At 33.9% G+C, this 13,013-nt stretch overlaps 1 protein-coding gene across 6 annotated transcripts in view; it reads left to right on the top strand.

The window, feature by feature from the left end:
• Positions 1 to 13,013, top strand: part of ZNF608 (zinc finger protein 608) — a 202,337-nt gene that overhangs the window by 6,243 nt on the left and 183,081 nt on the right. The gene's annotated exons all lie outside the window — the stretch shown is intronic.

Here is a 13,013-nt window from a genome sequence, read left to right as displayed (position 1 = left end):
GAGTATTTGAACTGACATTTCAAAAGTTAGGTAGCCCTTTTGCTTTATCTATGAATTTTCCTTCTTTGGTTTTAGGCTCTGTAGTTGTGAAAACTGTGTAGAGGTTTACTAATGTGTAGAAATTTCACATGAAGTGTTTCTTTTTTCAAATTAACTGTTGATGAATAGCATTAAACTTTGTAAAATAATCCCATTTTAAAGTAAATTGATGTTATCCTTTAATATAAACTTGCTCTTAATACAGTTCTTCATTTTATTTGAAAGGTGTCCTCACATCTTATCATTAACTTGGTACAGTAGGACACTTACTTTTTGTTGCCAATTGTCTTCAAATTGCAGTTCTAATCTGCTTTAACCATCTAGATAAATTGCTCTAATCCAGTCTTCACAATGGCTGTGGTTAAAGAGTCAGAGGCATTTGATTGGATTCAGTGGCTGCTTGGAATGTGGGAGGTGCTGCCCTTTTGCATCCCCTTAGCCTTTTAATCTTTCAGCCAAATGTTCACATTCAACAATTTTGTTTGGCTGGCAATTGGGACATTTCTGTATCTCAAAGACTGCTGTCATGGCAACAGAGATTAACGTGTTAGATGCTCTAATTTTTTCAGTTTTTGTGTTCTTTTCTCAAGTCACAGAGGAAATTACATGAAGAATTAAATTATTGCTATATATGCAAGTCATCAATCAGTGCAGTGTCAGTGTGATAAATAATTTGTATAACCTAAGTTGTGAACAAATATGCCATTTTATATGGAGAGAGAAAACACTGTTTTTATTCATTGCTGTACCTTGTTGAAATAATGGCTACATTTCCAATGATACCCACTGTTGTTGGCACACTGTGACTTCAGGGAAGGCTTCACATGGCCAAATTGTGTAGTGTTAGTCATTGTCTATCAAACTGCCATGTTGGCTTAGTGTCTTAAACAACATCCCTTAGGGCTTCCTCCCTACCCCCATTGCAGAACAATTTCTTTAAAAGACTGTTTTCTCACCTTGGCACTTGAAAGGAGAACTCTGCATAATAGTACCCTTGGAAGACCTTTGGTTTCTTTGATTTGTTGCAATATTAATTAAACTACAATCCAGAAAATATTATCTCATGATGTAAGAATATACAGAATATTTCAGGATTGAGACAGCTTTCACTTGTAGTGAATTAAATGTTGAAGCTTTATTTTAGAAAATTCTCTGGAGAAATGATTCCTGAGATCTTGGAATGAAGACTTAAATGTACACTTTTGGTCTTCAAATTTAGAGAATTAACTACAACAAAAACCTGAATGATAAATTTTCACTGTAAATAAAAACTGAAAGGGGTCAATTGTTTATATTTGTTTATTCTGTTGGCAGGTCTCAAATATATTCATAAAAGTGACTGTCACTGTTAGACTTTTCACAGAATGCTTATCTATTTATGGTCTGTTTATTTGTTTTCCTTACCACAGAAAGTCATGTAACACATGATAAATTATATCTTATTAAGGACTGGCAGTGTTCTAGTGATTCTCTTATGCTGAAACTGCAAGTATGCTGTAGAAGTCACCACTCCCTTAATATGTGAAACAAAGTAAAACATGTTATAAGATATTCGAACTATTCATACAGCCCATTTTTTTGTTGTTGTTATGCCACTGGGGACATGTCTGAATAAATAGATTTGATAGGTAGTGTAACAACTCCTAGATTTGTAGTGTTAAACCGTCCTTACTCCTCCTTCCCCCTCCCCCACCACCTTGAAGTACAATAATAGCTTCCTATTGTGGGTAAAAGAAGCATCTTCTTGCACAAGGTTATGAATTTAACTTCTAGGACACTGGGATGTTCAGCTTGGTTAAATGATCATATCTGTACATCTGTATATCTAGACATAACGTATATATGTGTATATATATATATATATCTGTGTGTGCATGTACATACATACATATACATACATATATACACATATATGTATGTATTTGTGTCAAATGATTGTAGAGTTCCAAAATGTAGGGTTTTTTAAGTCTTCTAAAAGGAAGATATTGATGAAAAATGAAGAAGACAGAAGACCATGTAGTTGTATCTTTTAAGGGAATTAGTCTGCTAATGTTATAAATGTCTAACTCATTTCCCCTGTGTATTTTATTTTTCATAAAAATTGAGTTCTGAATGTTGCCTTCTTTAGGTTAATGCATATTTTGAAGGATATCAGTAATTAACATTTTCTCCTGAAAGTAGCTCTTTATGTCAGTGGGGTGAGCAGTTTAAGAACATGCCTCTGTTAAAAGGAAATATGTTTTTCAAATAGCTGTTTCCCTTCCCCCAAATTCTGCTTGGAGAGGGCAGTTTATCCACTGTGAAATAAAAGGGCAGAAAGGTCACTTGCTGTAATTAAAGAACAAATGCCATTGTTGTTTGACAGCAAACTGTTTTGAAAGCTACATAAGGGATTTAGCTGTTAAAAACATTGATAACTCTGGGTGTCTAACAATAAGCAGTGTTCAAGGTTCTTAATTTTCTATAGTCTCTACTAGTACTGTGACAGTGCTTTCTGAGCCGTGTGAATAGGTGCTGCCCCTTAGCCAAAGCAAGCTTTCTGAGAAAACCTTGGAGCATGGTGAATTTCCTTCTTAGCTAGTGTAGCATTTGAAATAATTTATGGTAGTGTGAAGGATTGAAAAGTATGCATTTTTAAGTTCGTGAATTTAGTTTATATTACTGGAAATAGTAAATATTTTTCTTTGGGGATTAGTTATTTAGCAACTTTTAATAATTTGGTACTCTGCAAATAAGAGGCAAAGGATTGATTTCCCAAATGTTATATTAAGAATGTTATTCATGTTCAATCACTTTGCTGCAAGACCAAAGAAATTATAGTCATATAAAGCCTTTTTTCCCCCTGCAAAGTAGCATTTATAGGTAAGTAAATTAAATGCATGTTGAAAGTGCTAAAGAAAAAAAATCTCACAAGCTGCAGAGGTGTTCAATAACCAGATTCAAATACCATGGAAAGTACCATCTGTTCTTCGTTTTTTTTCTGTATAGAAACAGGAATTGAATATCTGAAATTTGCTCCAATTTTGACTTTGTATGTTTTTTTAATTTACGAAAGTTCACCTGGTACTTCACTGAAACTTTTTAAATTGCAATAATATGAGCAAGACTGTGAAAACACATGTACCTACATTTATTTTAACCAGTTCCACTTTTATTTAAAAGACTTCCAGAAGCTCTGTCACTGAGCAATTTATAACTGTGATTCAGTTCCTTCAGGCAAACACATAGAAGGGGTCAGTTCTTCAAAGATCTTACTATTTAAAGTCCATACCTGAATTATTCTGTCAATTCTCTATCCCTTTTCCCCAGGGGAAAAAAATCTCCAAGGATAACTCCAGAAAGTTCTTAGCAGTTACCTAATTATTTGTGATAAAGCTATTGACTAAAATTTTGTATACAAAAAAATTTCTGCTATTCAGAGCTATCATGTAGACTTGTTCATAGGCAGAAAAAATATTTTAATTATAACTTTTGGGTTCTGGACTCTGAAGCAATAAGATGCTTGACTAAGGGGCCTGTAAGTAAAACACCATACTGTCTTTGTTTGAGCTCTTTTATTGAAGCTAATGACTGGTCTTGTGCCTTCCTGAGATAAATGACATTATCTCTGAGTGGGCTGACAGGAAACAGACATGTTAATGGTGAAGCTGCAGGGAGGATCAGCTCTAGTTCTGACAAGAGTAAAGAAGAGGCCCCTGGTTGTGATCATTAACACATAATGCATTTTTGCCTTTCCTAAGAGACCCTTGATAATTGGAAAGCTATTTTAGCAACAAGCACTTAAGTCATAAATCTACAACTCCTAATATCTTTGCATACTTAAAACTAGTAAAGGGTGTTTTTTGTTAACAAATATAATATCTTGGTTTTTAAAAATGATAGCAGGCCTAGGCAGCCATACTAGGACAATCTCTATTATGACCTTCCCTTAGCCAAACTCTTTGTTTTTAAGCAATATTGCCTTATTGCCTTTATCATACCTGGAATTTAGTCCATTTTGGTAATTTATGGTCACAGTAGGAAAATGTGGATTTAACTGAGTGATTTTTTAAAAAATCTTGAGAATCTTTTCTTAAAGGGAGAATAAAATGGCTTTTTGATGTGTTTGAAATTTATTTAATTTGTTATCTTTTTTGTGTGTTTTAAAATATTATAATTCATTTTTTTAGTGATGTAGACTACCTTGAGCTAGGATAATTTCTGTTGAATGTAATCTGAAGTGATATAGAACAAATAGGAGTAGTATCATTATATTGTTCATACTATTTACTATAGAAGTTTTCCACTGTAATTATCTTATAGCACAGTATTATTTGGATCCTGAATTTACCTTTTTTTTAATTAAAGATTTTTTTTGTTTGTTTCCTGTTTGTTTTCTTATTTTCCTCCTTAAAATAATAGTCAGAACTATTATGCATAGGTCAATTCTGTAATATGACATCGTAAATCATGTTTTTGCAGGTTTAAAAAATAACTCCACTAAAGTATTTGTATTATTTTTTGGGAGGAGAGGCTGGGAAAGGTGTAACTTTGACTAATGGAATGGCATAGAAACCTGATTGGTATTTTGACATTCCAAATACATAGACTTCTCTTTGGCATTATTTGACTGAGAAGTGCAGTAATCACAGATGAGAACGTATAATTATTTTTGATGGCTTAAAAAATCCATAGCAAAATTGATTATGGTTTGGTAGCAGTGTAGATAAGAGCACCAGTTTAGAACTGTTTTATCACAGCTGAGGTTCACACCAATGATGTTCTCTGTTGCAGTTTTCTTTTAATTCAGGCTAAATGGTTTTGACCTGGAACAAAAAGCCTTTGCAACTGAATGAATGGTTGTGAAACTATTCAGAATGGATTGATTAGCATTTGGGCTGTTTACAATGTTATTTTCAGAGTTGAGAAATGACGCTTTACCCTTGAAGCAGAGTTATGTATATTGTTAAATTTTGGATAGGAATAACTTTGGGAATGAATTAAAAGGAATTTTTCATGGCTGTGTTTATGTTTTACAAGTATACTTTGTAGAGCTAAAAATAGTTCAAAAATATGTGTTAATGCTTCCCATGTTTGGTAGGCCAATGTTGCCAATGTCATAAGAATCATCTTCTTTTGTAAAATGGGCTATTTTTTCCAGTGGATCTAAAATAAAATTTGGCCTTCATAATAATTAGTGCTTTCCCCATCATACTCAAAGTATTTGGTGCTATTTGGAGGACAAAGACAGTGATTTGATATGATTTTTTGCAAAAATAGTTGTGTGTTGAGTTAAAAATACAGTTTTATCCCTTTTAGTTTTTTGTGTTTTGATTCTTATTCACAGTGACTATTTTAGTTCAGCTTCTGCATTTTGTCTCTTGGGAATCTTTGTTGCCAGCTAAAAACTTAAGAAAAATGTGCCTTCAGGGACATTTAAGCATATTATAATAATACCATATGAATGCAGCTTTTATAGTTTAAAAGAGCAAATAAAAGTATATTGATTATATTTTGCCTTGTACATAATGGTTTTAGAAAGCTGATATTCAGTTTGTGGAATTGGCTTATTATGTTAACCAGAGAGCAGATGGCATCATGCCACAGATGTATAATTTTACTTAAAGGAACTTTAAAGGTTTTGATGTCCCCCCCCCCCCTTATTTCCCTAATGGCTTCTTTTTATTGAAGAGTAACTTGAGGAGACCTGGTAGCAATTTTATTGCCTTCCCATGACAGATTGAAATAATAGCTTGGTCACTGATTTTATATCAGTCAATGTGATTCTGGTTTTTATCATTGTCTGTGATTTTTTTTATAAATTGTGTTTGTAGTATGTCTTAGGAATTGTTATATGCGTCTGTTTGCAACAGAAGACTAAATTCCAATTGGTTACACTTTTCATATTCCTAAAAGTCATTTTTCACTCTTCTAATTAAAGAAAATTTCTGCATTTGGGCTTTTCCCAGGAAACCCGTAAGCACATTTGGCCCCTCAGGCTACAGAGTGCACTGTGTGCTGAAGGCACTCATCTTTGCTGCTGAATTGGTATATAGGTTGAATTTAAGTTATTCTCACCAAGCATTGTTACTGGTAGTGCCCTTTCTGTAGTGATTTTTTTTTCTGTACCATAAATAGTAAGTGCTTTTTAATTTGACTGTAAAACTACTATTTGTTTATGTATTTAGATTTTAAAGTTTTCCCCATTCTTCACCTCCAGCATCAGGAAGAGTCAAAAGCATCTTGCAGCTTTCTTTCCCAAGGTGTACAACGGCCAGACCAAATTATTCTTGGATTTCCTGTCATATCCTTGGCTGATTTTGGTGCATGGCTCATGTTAAAATCAACAATAATGTTTGAATTGGAAGGTCTTTGGGATTTCATTCTTAATGGAAGACTGTTTATTTGTGTGTGGTTCACCACAGCACATGAATAATACTATCAAATATGGGGTTTATGTAGGCTTATGACTGTAGAGTAGCAGCAGTACTTTAGTTTTATGTTTTTGGGTTGTATTTCTTCATTCTTTTGTGATGGAAATGAAATTAGAACTGAATCTTTGCAGTGAAGGGGAAAATAAGGACAACAAATACAAGCTTCCCATTAATCTAGTTCAGAAGTTAGCAGGGTGGTAGACTTTTGGGGACATGTTAAAATAGAAAGATGGCATCTCTTGGAAGATTTACAATTTAGCTTCTCTAAGGTGTGTGGAAGATAAGCAGAGCAGTTTGGGGAAAAAAATGAGGCTACCTTATTTTTTTTTCTTTTTACTTCAAACATGATTTGGTGACAGTTACTAAATAAATGTTCTGGGATTGTGATTTTCTTATTCTAATTTACTAAATGAAAATACTATGTTATCAAATTATGCAATTGCAATGCGTGGGTAATTTGTGTTAACTTTGGTATTGCTTGCTTTCTTTCCAAAAGGAAGGGGGAAATCCTCAACAACTTTTAAACGCTAAATGAACTCAGAATCAAGCTACATTTAGTCTATTATCTACATTTAAGTTCCTTGCCCAAATCCTTTCTTTCCCATGATGCCGCAGCAGATGCCAGACATTGAAGTAAAAATCCAGCAGCTGTTTCCATTACACCATTGCTGTATTATCCTCCACAATCTTCCTTTAAAAAAAAAAAGCAAAAAAAAGCTTTCCTCCATTGACATATGTGTAGCCTAGTTTTTGTATCTCCTGGTTATCATATCAGTGGCTAGCAATTTTTTCTTTTATATTTTATTAGTTGTTTTCCTTCCATTAGTTAAAGAGCTTTTGGGATTGGTGTGCTTTTTATATTTTGTCGTAATAGCTTTTTTGAACTCTATATGCTTTTTATGTTCAGTACAGAGTAGCTTTTTTGCACTTTCTTATTCTTCCCTTCCCCCCACTGAAAATAATAGTTTCATAGCTCTGTGCTGTTATTGCTGAGATATGACTGAGAGAACCACATGGAGTACAGTGAAGCTCATTCATTTTCATCTAGTACCCGTTTATTGCCTTGAGCACTGTAAATCTGTCAGCTCTTCACGATGCTTTCACCTCTTTCTTCATTTGCTCTAGCTTCTAGTTTGACAACGTTCCCCTGAGGCTGAATTCTAATCTGCTTCCAATTAGTTGCAAAATGTGACTGAAATTTCCACATTATGACTGCTGTTTTACTTGCATGCACACATCCAGAAACAAATTAATGCTCTTGAATATTTATTTTTTGAACCCTTGGATATACTGTAAGAAGAGTTTCCAACTATTTGGAGTGACTTCCAAGAACTATTTTTTTTAAAAATCTAAATACTACATTGGAGATTAAAAAAAATTTGCCAGTGATTTTCACCTTCAGTAAACCTCTCTAAAGGTTATCTAAAATACATTGTCAAAATTATGCAATAACATTCCCAGTTTTTGAAAAAATAAACAGATTTCTTTTATGTTTTTGCCTTGCTTTTCCACTTTATAACCCAGAGATTCCTTTATAATGTTTTAGTAGGAAATAAGTGCATTTATTTCTTCAGTACATTTGAACAAGAAGACCAAATGCTTTCTCTCTTCTCTTTTTTAAAAGTTGTAACTTTAAATAGCTTATAATATCTATTGGCCTGTGCATATATGTAGAACGACCAGTTACAGTGTAGATTTACATGCATTTTACTCTGTACATGTGCAGAGAAATAAGATTAGGATAAATATTTCTTGTATTGACATGTTTATAAGAATTTGTTAGTTGTAAAATAAGCAATTGGCTGGACTGTGATATTCTCAGTTAGGAAACACGTGAGAATCCTATAATTCCTAACCAAGCCAGTCTGTTCTTATTAAGAATGGAAAGCAGTGTTCTCTCTTTTTGGGGGAGGTGTCACTGACCTCAACTTCTGTCCCTTTGCCTTGAATGAGGCAAAGTAGCAATAGTTAAAATCCTTCCTCTCTCTCCTTTAATGTTCACATAATGGCAAATGCCATAGTTGCTAAACTTGGTATAATCTTGGCAGCTAGAGTGAGAGAAAAAGTAAGCACTCATCCATTGCTTCGCTTTCAGTCACCACAGCATTGTGTCACTGACCTCGCATTTGTAGAAATTTTTGGTACTTAATATGCTCAAGTAGAGTTTTAGTTAAGTTTATTGATGGGTATTTTTAGCTGAGTCTAGCAGTGTCTCAATGGATCTTAACTGCAACCATAGATGTTAAAGAGGTTTTAAGAATTTCATTGATGGTAAATTGCTGAAGTTGATTACTAAGTATGTCATTTCTAAATGAGATCTGCATTCGTAAATTGGTATTTATTAATTGCGTGGTATTGGTTTTAAAAAAAAGATTATGTCTGTCAATTTTTTGTTTGGAAAACAAACAAAAAATAAATTAGTATTATAGGTAATAGTATTATAATTTGTGTTGCGCTCCAAATTCAGTATTTCTAGACTGAAATTGCCTAGCTGGTCAAAAATACCAGTGAATAATATCCTTATGAGTGGTCTTGATAATATCACTTTTCTCCTTACACTTACTGTAAACATTTTGATGGAGATAATATCAAGATTATAAATATCAGTTTTTAAACTTAAATTTTGTCCCTTTTGGAATGCAGTTAATAATGTTTCTACTCATTTTAATACTGATTTTCAAATAACATTGCTTACTAATTATCCTATAATGAAATTAGTTTGCCATTGATTCCTTCCTTCCCCCACCTCTCTCACATTGTGAGGAGAGAAAACAAGACAGTTAGCATTTGTCTTTCTTGCTGTATTTGCAACTTAAAACAACTGCTTTAGGGGTACCCATGAAGCCAAATTGGGGGCAGTATTTTGAGGAGAGGGCTGGGCATTAATACAAGTAGGTAGATACACATTCTGTTTGCAAAAAGCTGAGGTTCGTGAGAAGCAATAAATGCTTTTGTTGTTAGTTTATACTTTTTATATCTTCCAGATGAGCTTAGTGCCTTTTAACCATGTGAGCTCTAAATTATAGAATCTAAGAAGCCTCAGTGTTGGACAGCAGCCAAATGGCCACAAAAGGAAATAGAAATGAATGGTTTAATTGTAGAGCAAATCATTTGTTTACAGATTAAGATTTATTTGGTAGCCAAATCCTATGGAAGAGGAGGTGAAAGAATGAACACTAATGTACAGAAGATGGATGTCTGTCTTTATATTATTGGCCATGTTCAGCTTTTTTTTTTTTACTCCCTTCTTGCAGAAAGAAAGAAGAGGGAAAAAAATGAATTGTTAAAGGTGAGAATTGTTGAGCTAAACGTACTTCTTTTAAAACAGTGGGCAGGGGGAGAGAGGTCAGTGTAAGTGTATGTATGTCTGCTGCCTTGTAAGAAGACTGACAAGTAAAGGTTCTTTTAGCCAAGGGGCACCAATTGTTGGCAATATGAGCCTGCCTCTTTTGTTTATGTGAATTGAAAAAAAGAAAGAGGAAATAGTTGTAGAGAAAGCCTTTGTTAATCTGAGCAAACAATATACTCACTGGAACTTGACAGTCAAAAATGCAGTTTGGCCTGTTTATAGAAATTTATTCCCCCCTTCAGTCTGCAGTGAAGTTTTTCTTTCAGTACGTTAATTAGTGGCTCTGCTAATGTATAAAGAGGGCCATTGGTTATTGTCGTACAGTGGCACAACATTTTTTGAAGTGCTTGTTGCTTGGAAGTGTGAATTTCAGTATATCATTTTCAAGATTGGCATGATTTAAGAGTGGAACTCAGGCAAGCTCCTTGTTGTAAATTGAGGTTGTCCTTCTTTTCCAGTAATGAAGAAATAGGATTAATTTATGCACTGATAATGTGTGTCTTCTAAATGTTTCTTAATTTTACTCCTCCCCTCCTTTTCACCTCCCCCATCCCCCAAGCAGTCATTTTCCTGGTAGCTTTCAGTTTGAACTGCTGTTCTTATATAAATCATCACCCTTTGTAATCTGAGACACATTGTGCCTTTCACAGAATTATTGTAAGCTTATTTGGTACACAACATTTTTCAGTTTTCTGGCTAGGCATTGAAAAAAGGCCAGTTTCTTCTATAATATAAATATGGTTAACTGGCTATATGTACTTGTAAATTGAGCTTTGATATAGAGGTTAAATGACCAGAAACAGTGCTCCAAGTGGCTATTCATTCTTTTATTTTTACCTTAGAGATTTTTGTTTATTCTTTTGTTTGAGTTTTGACTTTATTATGGTAATTTGTAAGTTGCTCGATGCTGTTGTTCAAATTACTGCGCAGATCTGGATCTTCAGAATTTTCTATTGGAGAGGAAGGGAAGAAAAAGGGCTTGGAGAGAAGTTTAGGAGATTGGATTAATCTGGACACTACATAGTTTTGTAGTACTCTTTCTATGTTAGGTGAGAGAGATGGCCATTTCCAGGTGTCTTATCTGTTGTATCTTGCCACTGGACCCAGCCTTCCCTCACTTAAATCCAGTTCACTTGCAGGTAATGGCATCATCTTCCTGATGTCATAGTCTTTTTTTTTTTTTGGCAATTGGGGTTTAGTGACTTGTCCAGGGTCACACAGTTAGTAAGTGTCAAGTGTTTGGTCTGAGGCCAGATTTGAACTCAGGTCCTCCTGACTTCAGGTCTGGTGCTCTATCCACTGTGCTACCTAGCTGCCGCATGATGTCATAGTCTTCTTCCAGAATGAAGGGCAAACAGCATGAGAGAGGGAGGTGGTCAAGTGGTCAGAGGGAATCAGAATCGTTTTGCGTGAAGACCAGAAGTTTGTAAGAATTTCAGCTTTTAATGTGTCCTAAATCTTTATGGAGGGTGGTTGACAAAATGAACAAACGTATTCATATGTGTATTTATCTATGTGCATATACATGTAGATATACATGCACACATACACAGTTCTTTTCTTTTCCACTTTTAGCCTCCCTTCACAGCACAAATGAAAGAGCACTGAATTTGGAGTCAAAGGACTCAGGTTCAAAATCTGGTACTGCTCTGTTGGATTTGCCTCCGTGTCATCTTGGGGCAGTCACTTAACCTCTCTTCACTTCAGTTTCTTTATCTCTAAAATGAGGAGGTTGAACTAGATGACCTGTAAGGAACTTTATAGCTCAAGATCTATGATCCCATTATATCTCTAAGTCATTAATATTAGGAAAAAAATGTGTATTTTTTTGTTGTATAGTATATACCAAATACTTAAGAAGAGCTAAGGAATATACTTTGATAAAATATAGAATCTCTTAGAAGTTATTTAAATTTCACTATATGTTTACTTTATGAAGTAAAGGCCTGGACTGGTGAAATAACTGAGGAAGCAAGAAATTTTTGACAGACCCATTTCATTAAAATAAAAATACCTAGTGATAACATATAAGGCATTTTAAAATAATCTTTAGTAATTCCTATACAATACTTCAAAAGTACAATCATATATAATACTTCAATGCAATATTTCGTAAGGTATAAACATTCTAAGGACTTGCTGGGCCTATTAAGTTTTCAGTGCTGTTGAGTTAAAAACAAAATAAATCCTACTAAACAGCAGTTTTTAAGCCTATGTGACTCTTAGTGATTTGAAGGACATTAAAAAAAAATTAAAACATGAGAAATTTAGTGTAATTTTTGTCCAGAAGAATAATGAGAAGTACTTTGAGAGGCATCAGTGTATGTAAACTGAGTCCCTTCTCCCTAAGAGAGGCTTTAAAATAAATTCTAATTAATGTAGTTTTGCTCTTGCTTCTGTAAGGCAAGAGAGGTTTGTTATTATAAGGCCTGTTCAAAGTGATTTTTGTCAATCAGCCTCCATAAAGATTTACTTTTTTAGTTCTTAGCACACATTAAAAGCTGAAACCCTTTGAATAAGTAACATATGAAATCACAAGCACACCTAATATGAAATACAAGTCATACAGATTTTTTTTCCCTTGTAGAAACTTAAAAAAAAAAATTTCCCTGGGGGCAAGTACAGTTGCTAACCTTAGAGGTAGGTGATATTTAGTACTTGTAGCAAATAATCCTGTCCAATTTGATATTAAAATGAGACAGAAATATAATTAGCTGTTTATCAGTGAGGCAATGACCTTACTTAAAGCATTTGCCCCTGTTAGATTTTTGTTTCAGTATGTAGTATCTTGAGTTTAGTCTTCTTTTTTCTATCTCTTAATGAAATCGGAAGACATTAAAGAAGTTTAATGCATGAAAAGTATAGTTAAAAAATACTCTAATTTTTTTTCCTTGAAAAGCCCATGCAATGCTATTTAAGAATAAACGCGTTACCTTTTTAGAAGTCACCTTTCACCTTTTTGAGTGTATTCCTAAGATATTACCTTATGTTTTTGAAAAAAAATTGATAACAAACACAGAATATGAAAGGAGTTGATTATTGGACTGTAGGTATCTTTTTCCCCCCTTTTGTTATTTAATTGTGGCTTCATATCTTATTAAGTGTATTTCTAAGCCAGTTTAGAATCTGAAGGAGCAGTGTGGTATATGGTCTTCATTTTTGAATCTCATAGGAGGAGAGTTCAAGTTGGACAACTGAAACATACTGGCGAT

The sequence above is a fragment of the Phascolarctos cinereus genome, unplaced genomic scaffold, assembly GCF_003287225.1.
Source record: "Phascolarctos cinereus isolate Bilbo 61053 unplaced genomic scaffold, phaCin_HiC Scaffold_4;HRSCAF=312, whole genome shotgun sequence".
In the NCBI taxonomy this organism is placed as follows: domain Eukaryota; kingdom Metazoa; phylum Chordata; class Mammalia; order Diprotodontia; family Phascolarctidae; genus Phascolarctos; species Phascolarctos cinereus.
Note: the sequence above shows the minus strand (reverse complement) of the source record. Positions and strands in the feature narration are given on the sequence as shown.